The following is an 18,908-nucleotide window of genomic DNA, read 5'->3' as shown; positions in this document are numbered from 1 at the left end:
CAGGTATTAATGCCACTGCAGAGATACCATGTTACCCTAATAAATGTGCATAACAACTGCAATAAGCTGCAACCAATACATGTGGCCCATGGAGTCCCATGCAGTGCCTGCTGTCCCCCTCCTTGGAAAATGGCAGACAGCACTGATCAACCTTTGATCAAAGGTTCTGCTGACTTGTAAACTCAGGCAGTGAGCAATTCCTAACCATCTGCCAGGGCAGACACAAGTACAGGCAAGTGTTGTGCTGGAGTACATTTATATTTGATTAAAACTATGCAAATGCAAGTTGCTAAATAAGTAATGCAAGCTGTAGGTGAGGCACCACCATTCTGGTGCCCCTACCATGCACACTGTGGTCAGGGATTTTGTTAGTCAGTGACAAGTGCCATACAGAGTCACCTAAGTATTTGCAATCAAATTGCTTTCTGTGCATTTTTTTTTTTTTCTGAAATCAAGCAGCCCTGGAATATTCTAACTAGGAGTTGCACCATTTGAAAAATTGTTTAGACACTCCTTTTTCTCCTCCTCATTGTGAAGGAACAAAAGGAGACAGCAGGGCAGAGGAAAAGCACTGGAATTCAGCTGTTGGAAGTCAACAAACTACAAGGTCAACAAAAATTGTTTGGAGGAACTTGGTTCTGAGTGTTCACTGAACATGAACATCTTTGAAAATTCACCTGAGCACATGGAGACAAAGAAGGAGTTCTCAGTCATGTTCACTTTGCTTCTTAAAGGTCAAACTAACACGATGTGAAACCTCTCTGAGAGAAAAAACACAATCACACCCCTTCATACTCACTGACACTTGCCCCTCCAGGTACCCCCAAATCAGAGGGACACTGGCAAAGGAGCACAGAGCAGCTCACACTGCCCTGGCTCGTGCTTTCAGCTGTCAGCATGGGAGGAGTAAAGCAAGAAAGATGATTTTTTTTCCTTTCCTGCCAGTGCATCTGGTTTACTGGCAAGGGCAAGCAGTCCCCTTCCTGGTTTGCTTAGAAATATTTACATAACTAAATTCAAGATCATTGTATTGATTCAGACACAGTTTCTATGGGAGCATAAATGCATTGTGTTTCACAAGACTGTTGCATACCCTACTTCTAATTTAACTGTTTGCTCTGATCCCAAATATACAACATTCTCGGTCCCAAAGCTCCTCCTTTTCATATGATCAGTGTGCAAAAATATTGATTTCAGAATATGAGGAGTAATCGACCCAATATCACAGTATCCAAGCAGTGCTACACACGTGAAGATTCAGACATGGCATTCTCCTTCTTATTCACATGAGGATCCCCAAAATATCAGTTGCTTTTCAGTTTGCTTGACAGCCATAAGCTGCAGCTGTGCTGCGTTGAAAATTGGCAATGCTGACATTAAACTGAAGGAGCTTTTTGAAGTAATGACAAAGGCACTGATTGCCTTCTTCCAAAGCAGAGGGATTTTTTTTTTTTTTAATTTTAACGCAGGAGAACAGAGCCTGGAATAGCAAGTGGGGAGTTGCCCAGAGTCCTGAATCCAATATCTAATTTATCAAGACCTACTACACACCTCTCCAGTCCTGCCTGATTCCCTCCCAAATACTGCTTCATCTCCTTGAAAACACATCTGCTTTCACATTACCTATCAACTCCCTCCACTAAATTCAGTATATTAGAAGGATTCTGCACAAATCAAGGATGTTAATCAGCCTATCAACCCTCGAGTTTGAGCTGTTGCATTCTAGTTGCTTGCAAGAAAATAAGAGCAAAGTAGACAGGCCAGCCATATCCAGTTTTCACAAACTGCTGACCACAGCAGCACTAATAAGGACCTAATGGTATTGGATGTACAAAAAAATACTTTTGCTGTGACCAACAAAAATTTGGTGATGTAAAAATATACTAGAGACTAGTTTGCAGAACTCTTATCATAACTGTGCCTTATATCAAGTGAGATTTGAAATATCCAAGCACTTGAATGTGATGATACAAATTGCTAAGACATGCTTCTTAGAGTTGCATCCCCTGCTCATTCCTAACAATGAGATGGCTTTACTGTTTTCACACACGGTGACGCATTAAATTCCAATGTCAAAGAGGAAAGACCTTCTGAAACTGGCTGCAAGTTTCCTATTGTGTGTCATTTGACAACTATATATGCACATATTTTGAAAAAAAGAACCAAAGAACCACTGCCATTATTCAAAAGTACAAAATACGTTTTATATTTTGACTGGGACAGATTATATACCCAGTCCTCATTGTACTGCACAGCATGAGCTCTAGCACCTGGGCAAAATCACTGAAGCTAAGTAGTGCTGAGCCCTTCACTTCAAGAGGTTAAAAGACTCTCCTTCAGTAGACTGCGAATGCTACTGGATGGATTTAAAGAAATAGTCCATTTCTATAGATGTTCTATTCCTCCTATGGAAGAGTTGTGTTCCCTATAGTTTTAAGAAGCAAAAAAAAATACCCTGAGACTGGAATTTTGGCTCCCTTGCAGATGCCTCTTGAAAAGGAAAAAGGTCTTTGCTTACAATGACTCCTCTATGACTCCAGGACATAAAAAGCTGTTGTTTACTTTGCAATACAGCATCACTTTTATTACTTTTATCCCCTGAGGAAAACGAGGCATCCTCCTAACCACATGGGTATTGGACAATTACAAACCTAGGTTCAGAATGGCCAACACTTAAGTGCAATTATGACATTTTACTTCCCAATATGATGCAGAAGACTTATAAACAACAAGAAGAAATAAAATCACACAACACACAGACATATACACAGACATTCTGTGTGCAAACAGGAGTGCATATGAACTCAGAAGAAATCACAAGCTTCTTGCTGACGGACTTATTTTTTCCTCCTCTTTAAGAAAATGAAATGGAGATTTCACTACACCAGCATCATGTTCATATGCTGTAAAATATTAATGGTACAGCAGGTCTGATAAGTAACTATCATAGATGTTGGAAATTATTTCAATTAATTAATCAGAAAATATAAAAGAATGGTTTTAATTATTTAACAGGGCTTTTTACAAACAAAAAAAATTCAGCTACAAAACGTCTCTATTACAAGCACAATCAACACGTGAAGTACACAAAACCAGTCAAATAGACTTCGGCCTTTAGTTTAGCAATGGCTTGATTAATACAGTCTAAAAATACATGCAACCTCATTATGCATTCTGACTATTCATTATTTCACTTCGTAATATTATTTTTTCATTCTAATTAGCACCATATTTCATTAGCATGCTCATAGGATGTATTAAAATATGTACGTACCAAAATCTAAGTCCACGGGGACCACTAAGTGCAATAATCAAAGGTGACTTTTGCCTGTAAAAGCCCTTTCCTGTGGTTACCTCAGTGCAGTCGGAAGGGATATTTCAGCACCATAAGAAACAGATTTTCAGTTAGGCTCAGTTTTTTCTTCAGTTAAAGTGCATTAAATCTTGCTGGCAGAATTGCCCAGATTGTAGAATTCGACATCACTACAAGTCAATGTGTTATGTTACAGATCTTCTTAGCATATGATTAAAATGGCATGGAAAGTTTGGCTTTGAAAAAAAAAAAAAAAACAAACAACGCAGTGGAAAGAAAAGACAAGTGTTTGCTTCTTTAAATCCACATTCAGAGAAGAGAGGGTATGGATAATGGGAGGGTATAAACAACACCCTGCTTTGAGGTCCAGCAGAGAAGAAACTGGATGATTTTTGCCCACTTTACAACACAGACGATTACAGCACCATCATATGCACTAACACAGAGATTTCTAAGGTGCCTCATTTGAATATGTTCCGTGGAGACAAAAAGAAAGGAATATAAGGAAGAGCAAATATCCTATCCAAATGGCTTCTTGCAGCAAGGAAAGACGCTCGCTCGCTCATTGCCACTCAATACAGAAGGTCTGAAGCAGTCTGGCTTGTGGCATCGTCTCTCTCTCCCCCGTGACTACAGGCAGGCTTGCTCTCACCGGCTGCCTGACTCTGTTGGTGCTGTTGTTGATTAATCAGGAATTCTCAAACAAAGAGCAAGCCTACCTTCGGGTGCCAGCAGGACTGTGGGGCTCCTCTCCTGCTGCAATCCGGCTGCCCTGACCCCCCGCGCAGCCAGCATCATCCTAGCACCTCGGACAGCTCCGCCGCGCCGGGCCCATGGAGAGGCGGGACGGCGGAGCGGCGGCGGCGGTCCTGGCTCCGGGCTCGGGAGCTAGGCAACAGTCTCGCTCTTATCTCCACTGCACTGAAGTCTGATTAGCAAATAATCCAGTGGGGGGTAAAAAAAAAAATCTGCATGAGCAGCACTGTACATCACATGGAGTCTATAGGTGGGAAAGGATATGAAACAACGCCCTTTTCCCCCTCCTTCTCCCTTCCCAAAAAAGAGAAATTGTTCTTCCACGGAGATTGTGTAAGTTAACCTTTAGCCCATATTATGGCTCAAGGAAATGAGCAGCCACTTAAAAGGAACATCTACGCCTCAGTCTGATACCTCATATTGATGTATCTTTTGCACTCACCCTCACTGAAAAGCAGTGCAAGGCACACAATTACTGCTGACGCAGATGAGATTGCTGCTGCTTGGGGAAGGAGGGGAGGAGCTTCTCAACCCATCAAAACAACCTCCCACCACCTGCTCCCATTGCACGAGAACAAAACTACGCCGCTCGGACAGACTGAGCGTGACATTTATGCCGTTTTACTTATATTGATATGCACACTCCGGAAAGAAGCATTCTGTTTGAAAAGCATTCAGGGTGAAACTACACAGTTTAATGCTCATCCAGAATTTGTGTAATGGTTTGGAAGAAAACATTTCCTTTCTTCTGAACTGGATCAATCTACGTTATAGCTCCTCCTTGCAGAGTATGTGCAGTTTTGCTTTCTCTCCCCCAAACCTGCAGCCTGGACACAAAGCAAAAGCATTCACTCCCTGTGCCAAAGCCAGGAAAGGAGTGATGGCTGAATGTGCACAGATTGTGTTACCCCATTGTTAAATGCTATTTGATTCTTTCTCCTTTCTTAAGTTACAGGCATATTTTTCTCCAGCATAAACCTTGATTCTGATGTTATGATAGCAGTTGAATTTATTTCTAAAACTAATAACAGGAATTATAGTCACGGAAGGAAATGCTTTCAAAAGTAATGCATGAAAAGCTGTGCAATACAAAATAAGACCCTGCCTACAGAGCACAGGAGAACTTCCTGCAGATTTGTTTCCCCCCAGCTGGAATATCAATATTACCTCACATTCAACAGCCTTCAAGATAGCCACCAAGACCCATTGCAAAACATGGCGACCACCTTCACACATTGAAAGCAAAACCTGAAGAAAGCCTGATTCTAAAACTGTCTCTCATATTCATTAGTAATTCATTCCCTGTTCACTGTAATAGTTGCGTGTCCCAGCACACCTCTTGCCACTCTGTGAAACAGGACACTGAAACTTCCACATTACATCTCCAAGAGACCGTTTCAAAAGGGTTACTCTTAAGAAGGGTTACAAAGTCAGAAAAATAGGGCTTGAAGATATGGAGGGTTTTCCTTTGTGTCAGGAAAAAAGACCTGGAAGGGAAATACCTAGAATGTAGAACTGGAGGCAGTCCTGGGAAGAGAGTTCTTTTCCTAGCCCAGAGGCAAGCCTGCAGCTCTGCTTCTGATTTTTTCCTTCCTTGAAGGATACCTTAAAAGCAGTTGTGACCATGTGGTGATTGGGGAATTCTTTCATTTTGATCAACTGGAGATTCCTGTCACATGATATCCTCTTTTTTTCCAGTACTTCTCCAGGACCCTAACTCTGCCCCAAATCATGCACTGAAAACAGCGAAACTGCAGTCAAATTTGTTTCCAAGTTACTTTCACAAAAATATTACTGTAAAGTCATTGCAACTTCATAAGCAACTTGAAGAACTAGTAATTTTAATCTGAAAGTGTGAAACACTTGGTTATGTCTTCACCACATGGTTCATCCCAGCAATTGAACTTACTTATATACAATCATCTTCTAGACTATATATGGTATTACACCTTAGGGAGTGTCCACATTTATTGTTCTTGCACCAGGGTTACTGTGGACTATATCTCCATCAGCTGTGGGAGGAAATGTCCATTTTTTTTTCCCAATAGCACTATGGAAAGGGCACTGGGATTATATCACGACCTCTGCAAGGCTGGCAGTTCCATTCCTGGTTATCACACACAAAAGTCTCTTATTTGCTTCCATAGTCAGATAACATCAAGCCAGGAAAAAGCACCTACAGAATTGTTCATGGCACTTCCTGTGTGAACAACAGAAGGGCTGGACAAAAATTCAGGTAGCATGTTTTATGTTCTTCATTTCTATTCCCAAATTTCTTACAGCATAGTGCTATGATCACCCCTAAACACGTTTAATGACAACCCTAAAGAAGCCATGACTGGCTTTCACTCCTAGGTTATGAAAGAATCCTAATCAGTACAAATCTATGCACCTCCACAAATTATTACCTGTGTTCTCATGTTGCTTCCTGGCCTCCAAAGAGCTACCAGTGGAGAACCATTCATTCCTCACAGTAGCTGTGAATCCCCTCTCCCCATCTCCTTTGCTCCACATCCTTCCTGGAGCTTACAAACACATAACTCCAGTAGACGTAGATTACTCGCATTCGCTTTGAATTTCTGAAAAACTCGTGCAAAGCTTCATTACATAGCACATCGATTAACCTACTTCATTTATGTATGTGTATGTACATGCTCACATATATAACAAATATACAGACAGAGAGAGAGCTGTCACTTTGACCTGTGGCTGGCATTTGCACACCAGGAAAAGAGAAGATGAACAATGTGGAGCTGCACACTGGTAACTACTCAGTCTTAGACGAGTTGTGGGATACCCCAGCCTCTACCTGGCTGTGAGGAGGCTGGAGCACACAGTATATAACAAGGAGAGGGCAGACTGCTGCAGGAGGCTTCTTTGTCCAGGGGATGAGGAGCCCTTTCAGGCTCAATTGACATGCTCAGGATTTGCAGGGCTCAAGACTGCAGGCAGTGGAGAGACAAAGGGTTTTCAAGAGGAGGAGAATATTCATTTAAGATGCTAACAGACCACTTATTGACTGAGAACAACAGTCCGCCTGTCCCTGAAGGGAAGCTTGAGGACAAATGGATTGGAGTTCAGTGCCAGTGACTCAGTCTCTGTCCTGGTTTGTGAATGGAGAAGGAAGGCTCCCCAGGAAAAGGAAGCCCCACATTTCCAGGCCTGAACCTAGTAACACCTGACTTGATGCAGGGACTGTTATGTAATTATTTATGTTTATGAGGCTCAAAAAGGACAGGTTTCTTCTCTTTGAATGCACCACTCCAGACATCATCTAAAGCTTCTGCAGAGAAGGCAGTTCCATGACAGATTTTTATATCTGACCAGCAGGCCATAGATGAAGAGCTCTAAGAATGGAGATTCCACAGGGGCTAAAAAAATCTGAAATAAAAACCAGAAATTGAGGACTTAAACCTGGAGATTCCTGACACCTAACCAAGGGGAGAATTATATGAACTTACATTCCTGCACCCAAACTCCTCGTCCCAGTGAATTGGAATAGAGAGACTACTGAACAAGACCTGTCCATGCAGCAGCCAAATGAGACAGGGTTCCTATCAGTCAGGTTTTGCCAAGACCAAAGGTTCACCAAGCCAGAATCATCACAGTGGAAGCTAAGGGTGGGCAGTTTACCCACACTTAAAAATACAAGGCCATCAAGATGCTGACTTTGGCTGATTAACAAGTTGCTTGGCTAAGCTAACTTAAACTTGGTTTGCTTATTTCTCCTTTACTCTGCCTCCTTAGCTTCGATTGTTCTTTCCTGTTTCCTATGTGCTTAGTCCTGGCTCTTAATTTTTATTGCTGCCAGTCTGCAATTGCTCTCACCACTTCATACCCATTGTAGTACGGATTTATTGCCTGACCCCTGGCCACATCTCTTAGCCTAGACCTTGCTATTATTCTTGACCTTTCCAGAAGTTGCATTCAGCTTTTCTTGATTCTAGCACCTACCATCTGGTTCTAGTCACTCCCAACCACTAGGACCCATTTAAGTGTCTTAATTTCACAATAAAACAATAGTTTTCTCACAGAGACTATCATCGTCTCACGTGTGAGGCAAGTGAAATTTTCAATGACAGTCTTACCTGTGCTTCATTCTAAGTCTGTTTAGTAATCACTGTGATGTGCCTTTAGCACCAAATGAAAACAAAATCTCCTTAGATTTTTATTTGGATTTAAACTTGAGTTAATAAATATTTTTAAATAGAAGTGGGTTAATTCGAGGAAAGTGTATAGAAAACAAACTACATCCAAACCCAAGCACAGTGCTCACCATAACCTTGACCTTAAGAAACTGTCTCAGATTTTGTTTGTTCATGCTCTTAGTACCCACCTACCATCATGCTAAGCTCAGTGAACACTTAACGATCTATTTGCAATTAATTTTCAACATGACATGCTGAAATAAGTTGAGCCTTCAAGGTTGCTTTTCCCAAATAATTTCGTGCCATGCCCTAGATAAGCCTTAATGTTTGCACCTTTTCCCCTCAAGCATTCTTAAAACCCTGAGAGTTCTGCAGTTGCTCCCTTTCCCATCCACATTTGACTCCTTTTGCCCCTCTCTCACTCCTCACACACACACTGCTGCAATAACAAGTAAAACTACCCACACAATGAGAGTAAAGGAAGCTCTCATTACTTAATCTCAGCATTTGTTTCAGCTATTTCACATCCCTCTGTAGAACAGAACTCTTTCACTTCCCTGCAGCACACTGGTTCTATCCCTCCCACAACCATCATGCACATTTCTCTCTTCAGAGTTCTGAGGAGGATTCTTCTAAAGGTAAAACAGTAGAGGGGTCCCTACTCATGTGAAAAGCCAATTAAAGTTAAATGCTTAACTGCCATCTGTGCCTTTAAGAAAAATCTCTTAATTTTCCCCAGTGATCAATTTTTTTCACATGGGACCAATTTTACTGTTATTGCTTAGGCAAAATTCCCATTGAAGTCCACGGGGAACTTTGCCTGAATACAAAATATGGAGCAAAACCCTGCACTTATTTGCATAGACCACAAATCACAAAGATCATGCCCTGATGCAAGTGATTTATCCTACATGACAGCTAGTGCAACTGGGCTATTTTAAACCATGATTTGTTGTAAAATATTTCATGATATTTACCATTCAAAAGAGTCAATTGATTCTTTTTTCTTAAACCGGATGAGATTGAAAGATTCTGGCTGCTTTCCAACCCCATTAATTACTAAATGGTACATTTTCCACAGAAATGTTAAGCTATAAGTAGTTCTTCTGGAGCCAGTTAGCTCCTAGCTAAAATCAATTAAAGCTGGTAAAGATACATTTCTATGGTCAGGTCCCATATACAGACATCTGTATTTATAGCATAGTGGATGCTGGTAAAATCTCCCAACATAGATGCAGTTGTACTAGCAAAACTGTGCTTTCACTGTTCATCTCATACAGGGGATAGTAGGTGGGTTTGTTATTCCAGGATAAAGCCAGCTGTGTCAGTATGGTTGCTCTATTTCTGCTCTAGTAGACTCAATTTTCTAGCCCCAAAGAAGTACTCTTTTTCCTATGGAGTACAAAGGTTTAAGCTTGTTTTTTGCCTCCCCACCCTGCTGCTCATTCCTATTTGTGAGGCCTTGCAGGGAACTGGGTCATGGAAATGATCCAGAAGAGAAATAATTTTGGGTGAGAATGAGGGACAATCCAAAAAAAAAACAAAAACAAAGAGGATGGTTCTTTTCAACCAAATCACTTCCTTGCCCTACACAATGCAGAGGGCACTTCACAGCGTGAGAATGGTCCCTCTGCCAAGGTGGCCCCGTGACTTTGGAAGTGAAAAGTCCTCATGCTACCGACACTACCAGTGAGCTTAAGCTTCAATCTGAGTGACTCCAGTGCCCAGGCAGCATACATGCTGAAGCTGTGGCACTGGGACTTGGCCTGCTAAAGCCTCAGGAAAAAAGAAAATCCTGCAGGCAGTCAGGGAGCTGACAGGCAGTGCTCCCTGCCCTAGAAACTCCACAACTCTGACAAGCACATGCAACCGCTCAGTTGCTTTGAGGCAGGCAGAGAAGGGTTTGTACACAAATGTGGCCACGGATGCAAGTTGAAAAGTGCTTTACCAGAGCACTTGAAAATCTCCAGGAATTCCAAATTTGTGTAAGCCAGCACTGCAGCTAAAAAAGAACCAACCTAAGAACGCAGCTCTGCTTTTCCCCCACCCCCAGCTACTCCTTTGGCCTTATGCTGGCACAAATGCCACAGGGCCGTGTGGCGAAGCAGATTGGGAAGCTGATCAAGCTGAGAACTCGCCTGGGATTTTGGCACCACATGGATGTTGTTATTTGTGAGAGGACCACCCTGCCTGTGCGATCAGCGGGCAGCAAGAGACCCAGCACAGGCCAGCAGATGGAAGGCAGGCCTGTTGGGTCTCTCTCAGGAACAGCCAACTTCTTGCTTTCATCCAAGCTCCTCAGAGACTCAGCTGTGAACAAGGAGTTCCAGTGAGCTTCAAAGCATCTCTGAACTCTGAAAAAAAGGGTGCCTGGAACCCCACAGAGTACAAAATCTGTAAAAGCACCAACGATGATGTCTAGAACAAGAGGCTGTGGAATGAGAGATGAGAAACTCCCTTGAAACTTGAAGTCTCCTATCTGCACTCACTGATACAATCTGCAATTTTTCCCCAGCACTACAGGCAAATCAGTCCCATAATTCCATTAGGAAATGGGCAAAGATAGAGAAAGTCAGTTATTCACTTCCACCAGTAAAGCATCTGGATCACTACATGAAGGCACAGTAAATACTGAAAGGATGAAAAGACTCAGAGAAGAAATTGCAGGTCGTACTTTAGGACTGACAAATTGGTAAATTCCTCTATTAAAACACATAGCTGTGTCGTGTATGTTAAGATGGTATTTAAGAGTAAATGGTTGCTATTGGTTGAATTCTTTAAGGCATTAACTTTACAAAGAAATGAAAAGATGCTACTTGTACAATAAAATATACTTAGGGCTTATAAGCAACACACCTCTATCATTTTTCAAATGTTTTTGTTTTCAGTACTTCATAAAAATCCACATGAAATATTTTTTGCTACACACTTTAGGATGAGACAGGATTGCAAGTGAAGTATATGGATGAAAAAGCTGTTTTAGCATGAGAAAGCTTGCACAGCTCAGTGAAGGCAAGGGAAAAACAGAACCAAGGAGAAATAGGCAAAAAAAAAAAGGGGGGGAAGAAGAAAAGAAGAAAAAAAGAAAAAAAGGAAATTTGAGAATGCCAGGAAGATGACTTCAAGACAACAGAGAGATGGCCACAGCAGAAGAGACTGAGGCATGGATATCTGTTCGTTTCTTGGTTTGCTTTTCCTAATGAAACAAAGATTGTCTCATTAACTCTGGAGTTGAAGCAATGACCTCAAAGAGGAAGGCTTCATACAGGGCATTTTAAGTGGCAAGGAAGGCTGGTAACCTTGAGCTGTTCACATCACCCAAATCAGTGAGTCACACTTGGAGAGGCAGTAACTATGTAAGGTGCTGGGTGGGCTCTAAGCTTCCTTCTGGTCTGTGGGCAGCCAGCTTGAGGAGATGATCAGCCCCTGGAGCCCAGTCCAAGCATGGAGAGCTGCAGGCAGACAATGGAGACTGGCTGTCATGCAGTCAGTAGTCAGTGGAGGCAGCTTGCCGTGGTGGCACATGGCCAGGCTCCCCCAGCCCTCATTAGCTGCTCCTGGCTTAAACCCTGTGCAGTGATCCAAGGTTAAACAGCACAAGGGGAAGATTTTATTGTCAGAGCAGGCTGGTGAGAAAGTGAGAGGTAACATGGCAGCCCGAGCTGTTCCTCTGGTCATGGACCAACTAAGCCTCTTTGAGAGCAACAGGGAACAGAAGCCCAATTTGTTCCCATAAATAAGCCTCATTTTAGGTGTCTGAGTGGCTAGACATGGGCTGTGTAAGCATTCCCCTCACCACCTCAGACTGAGCAAAAGGAAAGACCAGTAGCTTCACTCCTACATTCAGAAAATCCTTATCTCCACAGAGAAAAGGGTTGAAGTTTGCAACATGTAAGTCACAGTTAACACTTTGACCAATGTAAGCTGTTTTTTCATGCTCAGATATAAAACAATTAAAATCAAAAAAATTGAATTCTTCTAATTACTGTGGAAACAATAATTTCCTACAGGCACTCCCTAAATAAATTCTTAGAAAAAATTCAGTTTTCTCCTCAGCTATAGCTGTCTAATCATCATATGTCAGTTAACATATTTCTGGTTTTCCCTCCTACTTGTATTCTTGGAGAAAATATTATGATCCTTCATATTCTATCAGTATAAACCCCATTCCTATCAGTGGATAAGCTCAAATTGCCACCACTTAGGAAGAAAGGAATGCAAATAAGGAATACCAATTAACCCCTTTACAATTAAAAATATCTCTCTCTATTATAGCACCCATTAGTGATACTCTAGTTAATGGTCTGTCAACATTTCCATTAGACCTTTTCCCCCTACTCCCACACAGAACTAAATCCTAGCTAATCACCTTGAATATACCTCTATGGATTTACACAATACATATACACAGCTCCGATGAGGCAAAATATAGATTTCTCAGTTATCTCGAGCCATTAAATTCTCCCAAGTACCTGTTTGCTAATGTGTCATACTAAATACTCTGTACTCTAAATACACTGAATAATTTTGCAGGATTTTTCTTTCCAGTGTTACAAATACTTCATATACAAAAAACTCCAAGTAATTGCACAGACCTGTCCTAAATATACACTGTGAAAATTATAGAGTGAGGTTCAGTTCACAGCAGATTCCTTTTGCCCAATATACTTCACAGTATACCATCTTTTTTTTACACTAGATGTGAGACAGCATGGTACATTTGGTGCCACGTACTGTAACACCTAGAAATGACAGGGTGAATTGAGGACAAAGCTCCAGCCTTAATAGCTTAAGATCCCCTGGCATCCTTATGGTCAAACCACGTTCTCCACACTACCATAATGCATTTTTTTTGTGTGTGTGTCAAATTCATTACAAATGTATCACATTCATATATATTGCATTTGTTAGTCCTTTCAACTCTCAAAATACACCAAAGCATTTTATAGTATGGTCATGATCAACAATACATAGTTAAAGAGCTGTCATATGAGGAAGAATAAGAACTCTAACTGATATCCAGATGGAAAAAGGGAGATGTATGCAGCATGAATCCAAAGCTATACTTTAAACCTTATTTTCACCACAGGATTTCTCAGTAAATTTATGATGGTATTGTTTAGTGTCTATATGCATCTTGGCACTATTTTGAGCAATGAGTTTGCTAACAGCAATTCATCTATGCCAGGTTTTCCTGGCTTGTTTATAATCCCCAAATACGGGATCCATAGCGCTGATGAAAACTAATTAAATACCTCTTGTACACAGACTACCCTTCAGAAACAAAACCTGCACTCTTGCTCACCACAGTTAAGTGTTTAATACAGTGTGACTGGCTTTTGTTTGGAATTACTGTTTGCAAACTCTCTAATTAGACTAAATGAAAATGACTCACATTTTATATACTACAGCTGATAAAATGCTGGTGGAAAAACTGTGTCTATAAGTATACAAACCAATGCCACCATGCTCATAAGTGCTACAATCACTGCTTTCTGGCAGCCATGCAAAGATGTCCTTAGTTTTAGAGACTGTTTGAATTTACAGTACCCTGAATTCATGAGGCTGCTGAAGGTCAGACCATTTGTACATATGTAATGCCAATTCTACTCAATCTATATATAAGAATTCCACTACTTTTAGCATATGTTCAACACCAAAGTTTTTTTCTTTATCATCTAAATTCGACCAAGTATTTGCTAAACTACTCCAATCCGGAAAATAATAAACAAAAGTGCAATGGAAGTTCCAGTTCACATCTTCCAATGTAAAACTCCTGTAAAACTAAATGTCCTCAGCTTCCTGGAAAATGGGCCTTCCACCACTAAAGGCCAACCACAGAATTACATCTTTTTGTAAAACAATCACCTGTCTGTAGAACAGCCATAAACCACCAAATTTTTGCCCAGTCACATCAATAAGAAAAATAATTTTTTTTTTCATAAATATTCAGCATTACACATAATATGAAGAATGGTGTATTTAGCATTGTTACAAGGTAAATGCAAGAAATAAACAGGAATAACCTTGTCAGTCTTGAGTTTACACATTTAAGGGCCAGTTACTCTGTCCTTTCTGTAAATATATCAAAGTAAAAACCTACCAAACAACTAAGACATAGGCCAGGGAAGATGGAGGGGTGGACAGTAAAAATAAAAACCAAATATGTTTATCTTGGCTCCATCATGCACAAAGCCAACAATTAACTCTGAATGAGATTGAGACTTTTTCTCCTGTGCTATCAGTGCCATTTTACTTACTGTGCCACTGGGGTGAATAAACTGCTGGTGAAATTAAGAATAAAAATTTGATGCAACTCCTGTTACCTATCCCAGTACAAAGACACTGAAACACAAACTTATTTGTGAGAACAAGTCGAAGAGTAAGTGAATATTAAGAGGGTACCAAACAGAGCCAGTGAGAAATTCCATGTGAGGAAACTCTTCCGTGAGAAATGGCCCTGCCTTGTTCTTGCAACTGGGGGGGGGGGTGTATAAAAGAGAAGACATCAACATTTCCAGAAGGAGTGTGCTAGAAGGGAGAAAATGAAATGCAGACTTGACTCAATTTTTCCACCTTTCTTGATATGCAACTTATAAAAGGAAAGAGGAAATAAAGCTTCTGCCCTGGAAGTGAAGAGGAGAGGGCTGGGAAAACACAGTTTGGAGTATTTGTTGTCTTGGAACACAACAGACCCATAGCAAAAGGGATCCTGTCACCCAAAGACAGTAATGAGACGTTTCAGAGAATATATATTAACCTTAAATAATTAATCCTTTGCAGATTAATCCCTGAGAAAGAGGATCAAAAGGAAACGTGAAGTAAACTTGTGGCTTGCCTGAACTTATTTCAAGTTTCTAAGATCTAAAATAGAAGCATTTTGAAAGCCAGACAGTCACCATGATGAAAGAAATTACAAATCAGCACATTTACCCCAAATGTTTTGGCTTCCGTGAATCAACATTTTCCAACTGAAAAGGCATTTAATTAAAATCACAACCAGATCCAACTTACATGAGGCATAGGAAATCAGGAATATCACTTGAGAATGAGATGTCCTGCTTTTCTATGAGGGACATCTTTCATTTAAAGCTAGTGACTGTGAAGCAGTGGGCAGAAGTCACAGGCATTTCCGAGCTTTTTATTCTCAGGTGTCATTAACCATTTTTGATAGCTAAAAGATCAACATCAATGACTAAATAAGCAGGACATCCCCACAATTAGACAGTGATAATTAGGCCTTTTATTATCTAGGTGAGACATTCAAAATCCTCTTAAAACAGATGGTACTGCATGCCTCTACCTAGAGATCTACATAGATAATTCTGATTCAACCCTCAGACAACTTTTTTTCTTGAGGGATCTTAACTTACACATTCATTGTCAGGAGAATTCCATATTAATACTGTTTCAAAGGTTGTCTAGTGACCAAAGCAAAACTTAAAAAAAAAAAAAGCTTTCTTAAAAAAGAAGGGGAAGAGGAAAACTTGCTTCTGTTCTAACTCAAGAACAGTGACAATGGTGTAGCTCCTAAAAAAATTCCGTTACATAAAAGTCTCCCATATTCCACTTACTCAAACCATAACATGCAGTCAAAATGAGCTACGCAAACATGGTGGCAGCAGGCACTAAATTTGTTATTTTTCTTTGGCTGAGTACCTCTGCCCTTCCCAGGTTAACCTGAGTGTTCAGAAGCCAGAACCAATGCCTCCATATTTCTCTCTCACTGTGTCCCTGTCCACAGTGACTTACACAAACTTGCCCCTTCAGCGCACCATGCAGAATATTTAATACAATATTTACTCCTGCTTTCCAGATTGTTAAAAGCAACACCAGATAAACAGTACAAAATTAGCAATGCTACATATTCACAGTATTGGCAATTGTCAGCAAAATTCAGCTAAAGCAAAGGAGAAGAGGCCCACTGAGTTATAGTTCCAATGTGGTTTTCTCACATAGAAAAACAGATACCAGCTAAGAAAGCTGCATGGTAAGTCTCCAGATCCCTGAGATCTTGTGCTCATTGTTCACTGAGCTTTGCTTTTTATATTTGTCACAAACATACATTATCCATGAACACAGAATTGTCCCAGGCCAGTATCTGGGAAGCAATAAAAAGGAAACAGCTTGTGATATCATGTCAGCTATACTCACACACTGCTCAAAATGGGCACATCCAAGAAAAAAAATTGAGTCTCTTCCTTTATCCACACACTTCTTTAAGTTAAAGTGCACTAGCAAGCTCAGAGAGTTAATTCTTAATCTTTAGCAAAAGAGGCCTTGAAGTTTCTCATTTCCATAATTTAAACAACTCTGAGGACTCTTATCTGTGTGGGATTTTTTTCCTTAATCTTTCCTGTGACTCATAAATAGGATACAAAATAGTTAAAGGTGATGTGAACTCTTTTCCAGAATAGGCACTCCAGAATGAAAGTGGCATTACTGCTTCTTATCTTCTGCTTCTCATTATTCATCCGTTTCATGCCTCTTCATTGCCAAGATACTCTAACATTTCTGATGCTTCATATTTTACTGAGGTTTAATTGCAAATAGCTTCAAGGAGGAAGAAAAAAAGGCAATAAAGACAGACATGGGCTAAGGGATTTTTGCTTAAACAGTAAATGTTGTCACTGTACAATTTAATACAAATTAACTGGGAGGGTGACACAAAGGATTCAGAACAGACTTGACTGTAGGGATACATAGAATAGACACAGACTGACTTTCACATTAAATAAGGTAAAGTCAATGAATACATTTCCATCTGCTAAAATAGAAGGGTTTTACAAATATAAATGAGAATATAAGAGGGTTCTCAAACAACAGTCTCAACAAGTGAAGGAAGGAATACAGTACAGAACTCTGCATCTACACTAAACCTGAGCAGTGGGAATTCACTGGCAGTTCCATGGTGGATTCATACAGAAATTCCAACAGCCAGCTCAAGAAAGCCCCTTCTTTTCTACCACTGGTCAGTACAATGTACTCAAATACTACTATTAGCCACTTAAAAAAGCAGTGCATGGGATGAGATGCAGACATTGGTGTTGAGGTGAAGTTAATGACCATACTCTGTGCCATAAGTGCAGGCTACTGCTGGTATGAGACAACTGGCATAGGTCAAGAACTAAGAGCAAGTGAAAACTCTGTTTATTTAAAAGTAATTTCAAAACTGAACAATTTTTAATTACCCTTTATCTATAAGAAGCATAAATCTAAAGCTGTTAGATGGGCCTATTTCTTTGGTAGTATTTTCTCAGTGGTGAGTCATCCCTGTACTGAAGAACAAGAATAAGATCTTGCAGGTCTTCACACAGATTTAGCAATTTTACAATAAACCTTAATCCGTTTTTCACTCTCCAAATCTTCCTTCAGAGCAGCATCTGGTATTGCTGTAATATATAACTGCTCTAAAAATATAGTGCTGTAGGCAGCAACTCTGACAGTGAAGACCTGATGGAACACCACCAGTCCAGCCCCCGCCACGTCTCATTTCTGCTCACGCCTTATTTGCTCTCTACATCAACGGGAGTAAAGTGTACGGGGCTGCACCCACTCACAGTGCCTTCCTTAGACTCACAGTGACTTGCCAAAAATGTATTTACACTGTCTCACATACCACAAGAGTTCATAGCACTCCTGGGCAGATGGGCCAGAAGATGAGGGTTGTAAAAAAGCCTGAAATAGACTGTACATGCTGGTTTTACTGTACACCATGCAGTTTCCTTACATTTTGAATCTCAAGCGCTGGCAGTTTGATACTTTAAACTCAATTATCAGCATCAAGACAGGAAGGAGTGACTAGTTTCTTGCAGTAGCAAAGTGACTCTGCAAGCAAGTCCAGGCTAAGAGCACACAAAAAACAGCTCAACTTCATCTCCAAACTGAGACAGAGGTAGGAAAAGAAGGAAGCAGGCCTGACTGAAGTTACTTGTAACCTCTTCAGCTTTCTCACACAACTCAGAGAAACATAAACCATGCACATTTCCATCAAGGATCTTTTGAACCAAGATGGTAGAAATAAAACAGCAGGTTCTGTTTAGGCACCATTCACATCCCTGGATATCTGATGGACACATTTTCCAAAGTTCCATTTTCAGTGGCAGTAATTGATGCTACTCTTAACTTCAATCGCTGCCTTCAAATGTGTGTCCTGACTATTAAAACAAGAAAGTACAGGAAATATTAAAAGGAAATTTTTCCACAAAAGCAGGAGGTTGGCAATGCAGGAACAATACAATGGTTACTCTTTTATGTATCAGATGAAAAAATGCTGAATACCTGCAGATTGCTCCAGGAGTTAGCTGGGCTTCTATAGAAGAACTGAGTTTTCATGTCTCCACCATATTTTTCAGTTGTTGGTAGAATCTACTTATCTACTCACAAGCTTTCCTGAACTTTTGGTCATTTTTCACAACATGGTTGCAGGCAACAATGACATGATCACTACAGATGAAGTTGAAAGAGTTTCAGTATCAGCAAAACTTCAGACAACAGCAGTGCCATCAGGAAAAGCTGAAGCACGTTCAAAATATTGCTAACAATATCCCTGTGCAGAACTTTGAAAAAACCAAATCGATCAACCCGCCAGACTTCAGGTTAGGACATCTGGCCAAAATCTGACCTTGTTTTTTTGATTTGGGGCTAGGACCAATAAGTACTAAAACTTCCTTAACCACATTTTTGCTGAA

General features: G+C 40.5%; 1 protein-coding gene across 2 annotated transcripts in view; it reads right to left on the bottom strand.

Annotated features, from left to right (window-relative positions):
• The window catches only part of NYAP2 (neuronal tyrosine-phosphorylated phosphoinositide-3-kinase adaptor 2), a 133,021-nt gene extending 129,468 nt beyond the window's left edge, over window positions 1-3,553 (bottom strand). For both annotated transcript variants that reach the window (XM_008931228.3, XM_018080049.2), the window contains exon 1: window positions 3,275-3,553. The gene's annotated coding sequence lies outside the window, so the exon portion shown is untranslated. The remainder of the gene's footprint in view (window positions 1-3,274) is intronic.
• Between the last annotated feature and the right edge of the window lie 15,355 nt (window positions 3,554-18,908).

The sequence above is a fragment of the Manacus vitellinus genome, unplaced genomic scaffold, assembly GCF_001715985.3.
Source record: "Manacus vitellinus isolate BGI_N305 unplaced genomic scaffold, ASM171598v3 scaffold_49_pilon, whole genome shotgun sequence".
Classification (NCBI taxonomy): domain Eukaryota; kingdom Metazoa; phylum Chordata; class Aves; order Passeriformes; family Pipridae; genus Manacus; species Manacus vitellinus.
Note: the sequence above shows the minus strand (reverse complement) of the source record. Positions and strands in the feature narration are given on the sequence as shown.